Source organism: Platichthys flesus, chromosome 6 (assembly GCF_949316205.1).
Source record: "Platichthys flesus chromosome 6, fPlaFle2.1, whole genome shotgun sequence".
In the NCBI taxonomy this organism is placed as follows: Eukaryota; Metazoa; Chordata; class Actinopteri; order Pleuronectiformes; family Pleuronectidae; genus Platichthys; species Platichthys flesus.
The window spans coordinates 19,102,622-19,116,080 of record NC_084950.1 but is presented as its reverse complement, the minus strand read 5'-3'; the positions used below and the strand labels follow the sequence as shown (position 1 = coordinate 19,116,080).

At 41.8% G+C, this 13,459-nt stretch overlaps 1 protein-coding gene across 2 annotated transcripts in view; it reads left to right on the top strand.

Annotated features, from left to right (window-relative positions):
- The window catches only part of srpk2 (SRSF protein kinase 2), a 45,092-nt gene that overhangs the window by 1,359 nt on the left and 30,274 nt on the right, over positions 1–13,459 (top strand). The gene's annotated exons all lie outside the window — the stretch shown is intronic.

Below are 13,459 nucleotides of genomic sequence, written 5' to 3'. Positions count from 1 at the left end.
CATCTTTATTCATTTGTATCCATTTATGCTCAATTTTCCCTCTCGCATAGATAATTGGTTAGCTGATCCCGTGTTTTAAAGAATAGATGTTGTGATGTTGCATTTTCTGATCAAAATCTCCGAGCCCATCGGCTGTTGTTTTGATGACAAATTGGCCTCCGGGGGCAACAGTCAATATTTTGGGGGCTTCCGGTGTGGACAGTGCATATCCAGGCCAAGACTTGGCTGCACATTGTTTACAGTCAGACACACATGACAAACGTTTCTCCACACAAAACCAAATATAGCGATACATTTTGTAGGGGCTTTGGACGGCATTTAAGCGTATCTGTATTACCAGCTACCTGCAGGAAAAAAAGACGTGCTTTTGATTTTACGCCTCTTTTGCTCCACTGTTTACCTGCGGGTAACCCTACTCAAACACGATTGGTCCAACAAGAAAGAGGAACCAGGGCTTCCTGCCATAAGTTCTTGTCCTTCGCAGCCAGATTCTGCACATTCACATCCAAAATCGGTTGACAGAGTTTAATCAGTCGTAACATCATCAATTAAGGAACGAAAATGTGTCTTTTTTAGCCCGAAAAACTGAAAACATGATCCGAGAAATGTTTGAAACAAAACTCTTACGTAGTTTCCATCTCTATTCTAAGCAGTGAATCATGCTGTGTGTCCAAAGCAGCCTAATGTCCTGATTCCATTCACATCTATTCAGACCAGTCCCACAGTCCTCCCCCAGTTTGCAAATGCGGAAAGTGCTTGATGTGACGGGTGCTGGAGGGTGAAGAGCAGGCAGACTGGATGACTCAGGTAGCCACTGATGCCGTGCCAAGTACGATCAGGCGTGAGCCGCTGCCATCCACACAAACGAGCGCCAGGCCCCAGACTGGCACACTTAAACGCACAGCGCAGTGGGCAAACAAACAGGCAGAAGTAAATGGGCTCTAACTATAACAGGCGTTTGTGCGTGGTCAGTTGGGCACAGAGGGGAGTGGCGTCATGTTGGCAGCTGTTGATGAGCGAGGAGTGAAGTTTGATTTTGGAGTAGCACGGAGTGAGTACAAATCCACACAGACAAATATGCAAGATACACTAATATGTGTAGCATCTAAAAATGAAAATGGGATTCCTACTGTCAGACTTGCATTTAATAATTGCAGTTTGGGCAGGGACGTGCGCAGACATTTTGGGGGGCAGGGGGTCAAGTGAGAAAAAGGGCACTTCTCATAATTATTGATAAAAAAGAATTATAATTTGAATATCCTCAAACTCACACATTTGTTGAATACTCACCAGTAGAATGAATATATAAATAGAACAATAAAGGCAAAGACATTCGCCTCTCACTCTAATGGAAACTAAACTTCCAATAATACACATTTAGATGGTGTTTGTATTACCCTCTGTCTGTTTGCAAGCAAGATACAGGTAAACTAAATTTGTTATTTTTCTATTCAAATCAGGGTTAGGGTTAGGGTCAGACAACAACAGTAAGTGTATGACAGTGGTCAGTGCTCTCCACACTGACATTCATTCAGGTTAGACTTGTGTGCCCCACCTAAGGCTTAAAAGGACAAACCCTGATTATAGCCTCTGCTATATCAAGGTGGCCCCGCCTGATAGTTGGATGCTTACTCAATCAATATATCTGTTTGACAGGGAAGCTATGCACAAACAGGAGTATAACATGAATTTATGAAAAAAGAAAAATACCCCAGAAAAAGGGCGCTTTCTATCGAGGAAGAAAAGGTTAGGTGCTCAAGCCCCCTATGATCTCTGTGTGTGCACGTGCCAGCGTAGGGATAAGAGTATCACCTGGTGCAGTGAGGTTTGTGGATTCCGTCACTTGGCAAGTTTCCCCCTTCCTCTATTGTTTGGGTCACAGGCTCCTGGCTGTAATTAAGAATAATGCAGGAGTCCCTTGCATGGCAGGTAGCTACAAAGAGGGAGACTCGTGCACACACAAACACACAGACACACACACACACACACTAACACACACACAATACTGCCCTCTTTAACGGCTGCAAGATCTCAAATGACAGAAGCAGCACACGTGACAGCCTGCTATCTCTACTTCAGGTGTAACAGTCTGCGAGAGGCTTAACAGAAATAACAAAACCAGTTCCGAGTTTTTATCTCAGTTATCGCTCAAAATTAATTTGCATGCACCCTAATGACACCGTCAGTTAAGACTATTTTTTTCATTTGCATAGGTTGGCTTCAGTGTTGCAAGGAATAAAAAAAAAAAAATTTAAAGGACAAGGAGCATTGGTGTGCATGAGATGCAAATAATAGTGTTGTGGTCTTCAATGAAGTAGTAATTAATCATCAGCAATTTTGCCAATCAAAGATCAATATTTCAAGAGGTTTTTAAAAGCAAAGATATGCTGCTTCTTTTTTTTTTATTATATCACTTCACTTTATATCACGTTTGTTTACCTCAATATCTTATCACGGCTTAACACATCATGTACATATTAAGACACAGTTGTTTGTTCTGCATAAAACGACATAAAAAAACATCAATTGATTTACAAGTGGATCGGACTTTTGCATTTAGGGACAGATCAACGCAATATTTCTATCTGCAAAACCATGGGCACCAGGTGCCACGCACGCACGCACGCACGTGAGCACTCACAAAGCTCTGGAGTGCTGCACTTGGGATGTGAAGGAACGTGTTTGTCAACAGTGAGGCAGAATTGATTGGATAACGTGTGTGTGCGTGTGTTAAACCAAAGGGATGAGCAAGTTGGGCCTGAATGGAGCAAGAGGCGGCACCGGGACAAGTTTTTCTTGGAGCACGCACGTCAGGAAGAAGATCCCTGTTGTGTAACTTGGCACTTGGGGCCCAGTGGAGGTGGATGGAGGACAAGCAGCAGGAGTGTGTCTGTGTGCGTGAAGGATATGCAAGTGCTTAGACATCCATGATGCATGGGAGTAGCTTAAAGCCAACGGCAGGTTGGTTCAGGTCATAGATGACGCCTATGGGCTGAGAGCTCGGGCCCTTTGAGGAGACTTACTTTAAGGATTACACAGAATTTGTATAAACAAAGGGCAAGAGGTTATGGGTTTTGTTGCCAGGCTGACATGTATCTGTCGAGGCAGGAGCATTAAGAGGTGATTATCTAACTGTCAGTCAGTGTGTGTTCTTTCAAGCGATGAATGTTTGTACGTATACAATAAAATGCTGCATCCAATACAAAATGGTTATCTTAAGAGTTTAATATCTCAAATTAGTATATACTCCATACACAAGATTCCTGCATTGTTGTACGTGTTGCTTGCGGTTCAACCATTTGTGTGGTTGATAGTTGACTTTCACGGCGATCAGTAGAGCAAAGAGGGGGAAGCAGTAAGACAGGTGACAGGGAAGGTGGGAGGGACATTAAGGTAGACACATAAGTAAAAGGGGGCCGAAGTAGATAGATGAAGTGTTGATAGAAATTAGAGTTTATATCATCTGGTCGTTACCAGCAGTAACTTAACAATTCCATCTCTTCTCCTCTTTCATATTTGACACCAGTTGAAACACAGGTTGCTAGATACATACTCTCATGCAGCCTCATTCCTGCCTCCTCTTCACCTCCTTCAGCAGGACTAACTCTGACAGTAAACCAAATATTATCTCCATGTTATTATGTGTTTTATAAATTTCTTACCTTTATTATTCTACGGCCCATGAAGGAGGTGCAATATTGTCAGATTCACGATACACAGTTTAATCTTCCCACTGGTTCAGCTGGACTCACTAACATATTTCTGACTAAAATGATTAACTGATCATAGAATTACTCGCAGTCCAGTTATGAAACAACATTTAAATCAATAGATCTGGATTTATTTGAATCGGCAGCAAGTGGTACGCACTCATTAATATTCTCAGTTAAAAAATATTCATATTAAAAAAATCCTTGTGTCCTGATCCGAGTCTGCACCAACATTTATTGTGTTGTTCCTTGACCCATAGCAACATGTTTGCATAATCTCGCTTACAAGCAAACAATGGGTCAGGGGTATTAACTTAACCGCCTTGGCAAGGGTAATTAATATTCAGAAAACTGAATCAGCATCAATTCTTATAATCTATTAAATGTTTTTTGTCTCTTCTCTTTAAAGAAGAATGCAGAAATTATTGAAATGTCTTGCTCTTGGAAGAACAGGGTTATCATTTTAAATTAACGGCAGGAAGATGGATATAAGTTAATCTGCAGCATTAAGGCCTTTTTGTGTTATGCTGCATGTAAGACAATAAGGGCTTTAACGAAGGATAATAATCAGCAGCTAATTTTGTAATTGATTAATAATTCAAGTAGAAAGGCAACCACACATCCTTTTTCTACAGCTTTTATAAATATTGTAAGGAGCTGCTTTTTCGTGGCTTATCCTTCTTAGCTGAATATCCATCGGTAAATATGTATGGTACAAAACAAGACATTTCTAGCATCAACAACAAATGAATCAATCGCAGGTCCACAGATGACTGATTAAATTAAAGAATGATCCTCCTGCAGGCTGCAAGTTCAGTTCTGACCTTGTCTCCGCCTTTCACTCTTCCCATTTCATGCTTACTGTCCTGTCAATGAAGGAGAAAATCCCTGAAAAATTTCCTTAAAAAAGATACAAGTGTTTTCTTCCCTAATTTAATACCAGGAGGCCTCAATAAAACTGGAAGAGATTGAATGGAAGGAAACGATAAAAGGGAGCAGAGCAGTGTTGTGCAGGGAGTAGCAGAGGATGCAGAATGAAGTGTTGGAATGTGTCCAGTCAGTCAGTGAACCAGGCCCATGCAGCAGACCCCTTCACATCGAGCAGCCGCCACAATCACAGGGAATACGTAGCTACCACTGGCCTGTGTGGCCTCCACCATCTTCTCTGGGCTGACCCACATCTCTACAGACGCTCAGGCCACACAGACACACACAGACATGGGCAGCCCCAGCCGTGCCACAACATGACAATAGATAATGAAGCGTGGCAGCGAGCTAGCAGGCAAGGTAGCCAGCTTGCCCTGCCTGTCTGGTTTTCTGGCCTCCATTATCCCCGCCATTCCACCAGTCCTCCTCTTATACCTGGAACCAAACCGATGATTGCTTTTTTTTCTCCTGCTTTTTTCTTTTCTTTGGGCTCTATCTGAGGATTAAAAAAATTTTAAAAAAAAATTTAAAAAAATTAAAAAAGGGTTGTTGTTGAAACTGGGCTGAAATGTTCAGGCCTTGCGGACAAGTCTAACTTGACTGCATTGCACAAGCTTCTCACTGGGAATTTCCAGCCTGCTTGAAGAAATCCTGTGTGGTTAATCAGTAATTGGAATCACTGAGTCAAACCCCCAGCAGCAAACGAACAAGACACCTCAGGAGTAGTGTGTCGACAAACACCGCCATGGCGATACCCCCAAGGAATGGGTCATGTGACCTCAGCTGGGTTCTAGTGTCACAGAGTGTCGTTTGAGGTCAAGGATCATGCAGAGGGATCAGTAGATGCACAGTTGATGAGATTGAATGGAAGAAAGTGAAGCCACTTAATGAAACTGAAATTTTATTGCGATATCCAATGCCGATATGACCCATAACAAAAAGTGTGTGGGGGTGGTGCTGTGAGGCTGCAGTTTGGCACAGTGGTGCTATGACCTTGTTCACCACCTTACTTTATTGTGGTGCAGTTTATAAATCAATCAGGCTGCACCAAGTTGAACACACTCGTAATTCAATCCCCTAAAGACGCCAACATTTCCAAGATCTCTACAATGTTGCTTGTAATTTTTTTTTTCAAATAATTCATCTTTTGACGATAAAGAGAGAGAAAAAAAATAGATTTTACTTTCTTGAATTTGCTCGGTTTTGGTGTTTTTTTGCGTAATCCTACAAACACAAAGGAAATCAGGAATAAACACAACCTCATTGACAGAGGGAAAAAATATCTCAGTATAATTTGTGCAAGGTTGTGCAGACCGGAATTCATGAAGGTTCACAGTAGTACAGAGTTCTTTCTGTGGGCACGAAAGATTTCCTTCTTCGGACCGTGTGCTAGTCGGTTAGGAAAAAGTGCTCCGCTGCTTTTCAGTTAATGTTTCCATCTTGGAACAATCGCCAGCAAAACATTTTCCATCTCCGTCTAAAAGGAGCTTTCTTCACCTAAACTACTACAACACTATTTCCTGGAAAGCCATGATATAAGAGTGCAAACCTTTCACAGTTATTTGTGTTATATCGATTTGACAGCTTCTTTTCAGTAATACTGCATTTCACCCTGAGACTATTCAATAGGTTTTTGCAAAATTGACACTAAAATGTATAAATACTGAATTTGTCCATTAAATCAACATTACAAGTAGAAAAATCCTTATCACTTCATGTACTTTGTTTTCTACTGCTTATGTGTGTGTGTGTGTGTGTGTGTGTGTGTGTGTGTGTGTGTGTGTGTGTGTGTGTGTGTGTGTGTGTGTGTGTGTGTGTGTGTGTGTGTGTGTGTGTGTGTGTGTGTGTGTGTGTGTGTGTGTGTGTGTCTTTACACTCTGGTCCACTCTGTGTGTTTACATGTTCAGCATACCAGTGTTTCCTGTGCTGCTGCTTCCCCTCTCTATCTTTTCATCTCCTCACTTTATTCTCTCGTCTTATCTCAACCCGTTTCACCTCCATCCTTCCTTCTGTTTGTTGATTCTCTGGCAGCACTTTGCAACGCGTATCGCTGTTATGTCACGTTTATTGTTGATGTGATTGTCGCTGTGTCATCGTACCAGAGACACCCAATGAATCTTGATAAAGAATTCTCGTGCAATATTGAACTGTGGTTAATAGATCGGAAAGTCACGATAAATCAACTATAATAAAATGAATGTTTTGAGCTGCATTTGATCTCTTTCAGTAGACACGTTTCCTATTGTACACAGAAGAATTCTTGGATTGGTCTTTCCATATCTTTTAAATAATTATATGCATTATTAGTATATTGTTAGCCACCAACTGTTCTCCAAGGGACAGTAATTCGGTACTAAGCAGATCTAAGAATAGGCTGCATTCCCAATATGCTACAGGGGGTGAGGAAAGAACATTCCCCTTTATTACTCCCATCTTTTTCTCTGTTTTAAGCTGTAAGCTTTAAGTCTAGATCCTTTCTTTCTCATTTTTTTTACATCACCAGTGAATCCACATGACTGTACTGCTACGACACTGCATGAGTCAAACTCAGCAGAAAATGGGGAAATGGAGGAAGAGTGAGATTTGGGGGAGTGGGTGGGATGGGGGGACATTTGGAGATATTTTGGAGCGAGGAGCAGAAGAAAGTGACGCAGAGATAGCCCTGGGAAAGAGATGATCCCCGGGAGGAGCTGGGAAGGAGAAGGTAAAGCCGAGAGGAAGAATGCCCTGAAAAGTGAAAGTCCAAGATAGAGACGTGGAGACCAAAGAACAGGAAAGGACAGCAGAATCCTCGGGAGAGAGCGGACGGAGACGGCGGGGGAGCCTCGCCGGAGACGGAGATAAAAAAGCAGAAGGGGAAGGAGAGGAGGGGGGAAGAGGGGAGATGGAGGGAGAAGATAGATGGCTCTCTGCAGACTTGCGCAGTGTGTTTGGTAATGCTGGGTCACCAGGGGACTAATCTGTACTGATGCTGCAGCGCTGAAGCACTGGAATGATAATGGCCCGCCGTTTGTGTTTTGGTGTGTGTGTTTTTTGGGAGGTATGTGTTGGTTTGTGTGGCTTTGCATATGCATGTGCTGCAAGATACCATATTTTCAGTTGAAACTGCGATTTGTGCACAGACACACAAATCACAGTTGCACAATTGTTTACATACTTGCACACATAACCCTCTCATTAACGCCTTATGCCCTGTAGGACTGAGTCACTTGTCTGCTGCTTTACTTAGAACAGTATTCATCTGTTGTGTCTGAGGACACTGCTCAGCTGTTATTTCTCCTGCAGCAGGGTCATGGGTGTTTTACTTTTTCTCCTCGCTCCACGTCAGTCCCGAGCGGGCTGGGTGGGTTCACTGAACTCTCTGGACATATTAGAGTCCTCGCTCACACCCAGGCCTCTAATTGGACGATAGTTTGGGCCGATATCGGCTAATACTGCGATCCTGATGTGGGTGTGCTTTGAAAACTCCTCTGTAGATATTTTGTCAGTATTACACTGCGTAATTAGTTAGTTATTTTTTTCACGAATCTTTATACGTTTTCCTGGTCATTGTTTATTTGAATCTATAAACATGTGCTATTGGAAACTTTCTGACATCTTCTCACTATTCAATTAATCATTTAATCATGAAAACATGTCAGATTTATCGGTTAGGGTAATGTAACAACAAGAATAGGTATATCAGCATATCAAAGTTCCCATATAAATAAAGACACTACCCTACCACACATTATACTTATTCAACTATTTCTCAAGCGTAAATGATTTCTTTCAGTGACGTTACATGTCAGAAAATAGTCAACTTGCCCATTACATTACCACAGATACCAAATTGATGCTTCCATATATTTTTCCAGTTACTTCAGTTTAAAATTGTAATCTGAGGCTTTAAAATCTGAGTATAATATCACAATTGAGAGCTGAGACCGGGTCATGACTGGTCAAGTGCGATTAGCGATGGTGGCTCCATCCCCCAACTACTATGCTCAGGCTGACTCCAAATGGGCAAGATGGCGGAATTTAATTTCTGGGATATCTTAGTTTCATTTCTGGATAGTGGGATGAAGTTGAGAGGCCTAGTTTTACTCCACGACGTTGACATTGACTGCAAAGTATTTTTGGTAACAGCCGTGTCTGGGAGCTTAATTGACATTGGACGTCTTTCCAGGGTGATCACAGTGTATTTGAGGTGAGGGATGGAGAGGTGCTAATCTGCTATGGGGTGTTGCATTCCTGATGTGTGTGTGACTTGCCGTGTGCAGTTTGTGCTGTTGTGTCGGAGCTGTCAATGAAATAGATGCATCTGGGACAATGCTACAGAAGGCTCGGGCTTCTGTGTGTGGATTTGTGTCTGTGCACTCACACACTCCAGCCTCAAACGGGCTTTGACGTGGATCCTTAGCAGGTGGGTGTGACAGACCCACGTGACTTCAGCTGGAATTCAAGGCTGGGTTCGTCTCACCCCACCACTGCTGTGTCCATGAATCTTCAGCAGAGAGCAGGAGCCTCTGTGTTTCCTCCGATCCTCCAGCCATCCTTGCTTCCTGTCCTATGGAGCCGGGCTCGTGTCTGTCCACTAAGAAAAGATGGGATCTGGCTTTGTGCGTCCTTCGCCTTCGCCACAGGGCGCTCCGGAAAAGGTAGAGGGAGAACAGAGAAAGAGAAATATGCTTGACAGGGTTAATGGGCAACGGTGTGATTCTGTATTTCAGCTATTAGAGATATATGTGGTTCAGTACCATGGTGTATGTTTTGATTGTTTTAAACATGGGCTCTCTGTAAGACTCGCGGAGGAGGGAAGAAAGAGCCAGAGCATGGTGGCCAACTGGCACTGGATTGAGAGGACTAATGAATTATGATATTTATTTTTCCAGTGCCTCCACCAGGAAGCAAGATAATAATCCTAAAAACTAGATACATGAAAGAAGGTGATTTACAATATTATAACAGTTTTGATTCTGAAATATTATAAATGTCTTCATTTATTGTTAAATGTTTTCTATCAGTAAGCTGAATATCCCTTGGTTTCTGATGCAAGAATGGATTTTGGAAAGCAGATTGATTAATGAATTAATGCTGACAACACAACCCTTAAATGTATGTTCAAGACAGAAAAGCCTGAGTTTTTGTTTGTACCAAATTAATTAATTAATACATAGTAAAAAATTGACAAATCAGGGAATCAGTGCAGTGATAGGCATTATGCCTTTTCTTAAATAATATTTAAATATCACATAACTGCCAATGAGAGTTTACAAAATATTAATAACACAAGATGTGTAGTACAAACCAAAACAATAATATTAATATAATAGTAAAATCACAAGTTGTCTATATATGATGTGTGCATAGTGTGAGTGTATGTGTGTGGGGGTATTTCAAGGACAATTTGCAGCTAGAAATAGATAGACTTTTTTTTGTTGTTGTTGTGAAAGTAATAACCTCTTTCACATAATATTCCTGGCCGTGCTCACCCTGTCTTCAGACCACACTCTCCACTGCACTGTGGTTTTATGCAAGTCGTATTTTGTGCACGTTCCTGCAGCAGATTAACTTTAATTTTACGAGTGGAAAGCAGCAAACGCGCAGTATGTCACTAGTCAGAGGGAGTGTGGGGATCCTAAATCAGCTCAGAAGAGTCATCTTAATAAAATAACCTTGATTATTATCCTGGCAGACAGTAAATGAAGCAGGGAGTTAAGAGGAATTCAGCTGTTCAGAGACAACATGAATCTGGTTGTGGACAGGGACCATGGAAAACGCCTGCCCATCTTAAACCATGCAAAGCTTTCTTCCTTTTTTCTAATTTAGATTGACAGGCCTATATTGTATCTCATTGTAATGATGAGGCCCAGTTATATTTATATAGATCTGACATCCTCTTTGATTGGCAGTGGTTAATAGAAATGATTTAGAGCCTGCGTCTGAAAACTCATAACCTTATGTTGCTTCTCAGGAGGCTTAGTGTTACCTAGAGGGAGATGGAACCTTTGGTATCAGTGAAGTCCCATGGGAGTGGGGAGTGGGCCGCAGCAGCCCTTTCAATAATGAAGTCTCAAACCAGGAGTTGCACGTTTCATCATTGTTTCTTGTAACGACTGTAAACTTGGGCAGATTGAAAAAACTTTGCTGAAAAAAAAAGTTTGTGCATTTTTACTCATAACATTTCCACGTCAACAAGGTATTTCCAGGGTTTAATCAACAGAGTATCAGATTTAATTACGCATGAATATGCATTTCATATGGCTTTTTTTCATATGATGTAATTAAAACATTCATATAGATCCCTTAAAATATTTGATGTTTGTAATTTTTTGGAGCATCATCTGGTTTCTTGCTCGGCGACTGATTATCAACAATGTAAAAAACACAAATGGCGCCAATAGTGATTAATACAAGTTGACCAAACAGTCTCACTACAACAGCCATTTAGTCGCCTGGAACAGGAGCTGTTCAATCACATCTGGGCAAATTACAAAGATTGTCTGCCATTTTCAAGAAGTCCCACTACAGCTGCTGAATGAATCTTGTGGTGAGACGACCCTGAAGCGATTTGGGGCCGCGACTGAATGCTATTTCCATTATTGGGGAATCTGCTGATTGTTTCCACAGGCTGAGTGAGTTGATTGGAGAATTGACATCATGTTTGCAGGTGGATTAGCAGGAATCAAGAGTGGGGAAGTTGCACTGAAACACACACACACACACACATACACACGCACACACAAACACACACACACACACACACACACACAAAATTAAAGACAAAACAAGGACAGACAACACTGAGGCAGGCATAAACAAAAGGAAAACATGAGGAAAATGGGAAAGAGTAAAATCCTAACACTGGATGTTTGGTATTTTTACTAAGAATAACTACAATTGGTGCCAGTTTTCTTATGATGAATTCATACATAAATTGACTAGTATTTTACTTCTTGTTTACAATGGAGACAAAAAACGTTATGTCTTTGTTTTCAACACATCAGAACATCATGAGAACGTCTTGAAGAGGTCGAGCACCATAGATTATAAACTTGCTTATATCACGTCATAGATGGAAAGGGCTCGACAGAAGCATCGAAGCATTTTACTCTGCCAAGCTCTTTGCTGCATGTGTGGCTTCAAAAGGTTTCTCTTGGCATTTTACGTCCATGCACATGGATTTGTGTGACACTCTCGCTCGCTGTAACAAGCAATGGGCGGATGTCATCTCACAATGGGGGGCTTTGTGGCCGGCTGACGTCACTTTAATGTATAAATGCAGAACTCAATGAATGAGTGCCCTATATAAGGAAGAGGGTAAAGGGCACTGCACATTAAAAGATACAGCCGATACACCCACTGGCGCTGTGGATACGGGGACGTTTCTATAGTGGGACTAATGGCTTTTTGTGGAACAGGGCACATGGAGCACACGTGGACGCACAAACAAAATCAGAAATGTGAACACAAACATCCTGTTATGCACGTGTGTTTGTGTGTTTATGTTTAGGGGACAAATGTGCTTGTCCTGTTGGATCTGCAGGCATGTCACTTAATTCCCCTAACTCAAGGGTTTTTGTGCATTTGTGTGTTTGTGTGTACACATGTTCCACCCCACCAGCCATGCAGAGCTGTGTATTTCCAATACTAATTTGATTCCAAGTCAACTGGTTTTGTCACGGTGCCGATGTGTGTGTCCGCCTGCTGCAAGTTTATTTCCGTGCACTAACATGTGTTCGTGCCATAGGGGACTTTGTGTATAGATTTTGCTCATTAGCTTCCATTGGCTCTTATCTTTGGCTGTGTTAGCATTTGTTACTGTGTAGACATCATGCATCATACGTCTAACTGCGGAGCTCAGCCAGTGCAGTGTAGCGTGTGGTCTTGCATCCATTGACTGCCTGTGGGGAGTTTCAGCAGCAGTCAATTCAGCCTCTATGGATCGGTATGAACCTTGTGGCACAAAGAAAAGCCTGACTATTTATTGGTTATTATTGGAATCTGCTTTATTTAGATCCAACATGGAGAGCTGCACCAAAACACTGCAGCCCCATTCTAACTGTGGAAATGAACTCACGCTTCAGCCATGCAGCCAATGTTTTTATCCGGAGTGACACAGTACAGTGAAGGGGGAGCAATCATGCAGTGCTGTGAAATGCAAAGATTATTTTGTACATTGAGCTTTTTCTCAAAGCTAGCGGGAGTTTCCTGGTTATAATGCCACTCAATTGATCCGTGTGAGGGAAATTCAGTTGTGACCGTCGCTCAGGGAACAAGTGGTCAAACAGGCCATTAATATCACAACATGAAGAAGTAGAAAATAAGAAGAAAAATATCACATGCATGAAAAAGATTTGTGCAGCTACAGTTGCTAAGGGGCAGTATTATATATTAATGAGTATTATAAGATAATCTGATGATGCTAATACTTTTTAATTCATTTTACTGTAAGGAACAATCTCTGCTCCACTACCTCTTGATGTTAACCAGTAGAGTCCTCCTCTGAATTGACCTTTTAGCTTCTTAGGCTACATCCAGAGTACCATGTTATTGTTTGAAAACGGCTTTTCAAACTAAAACAATCTCAGTCCACACGAGCGTTACATTACAAAATGCAGAAATTAACTGCACAGCAGCTTTCAGCAGAGACAACAGGGTCAGCAATGCTTGTAATAGATGTTCCTTGTTGCATTCTACACTGGTGGCTGAGGCAGCTGCTGGCTGTTTCCTTGAAGGGGGTCATGTGATAAGATGCTGAAGAATCCGGCTACGCTGTGCCCGGAAAAAAAAAAAAAATCAGTAAGCTGAGTGTCTGTCATAGTTTCCAAACATCTCAG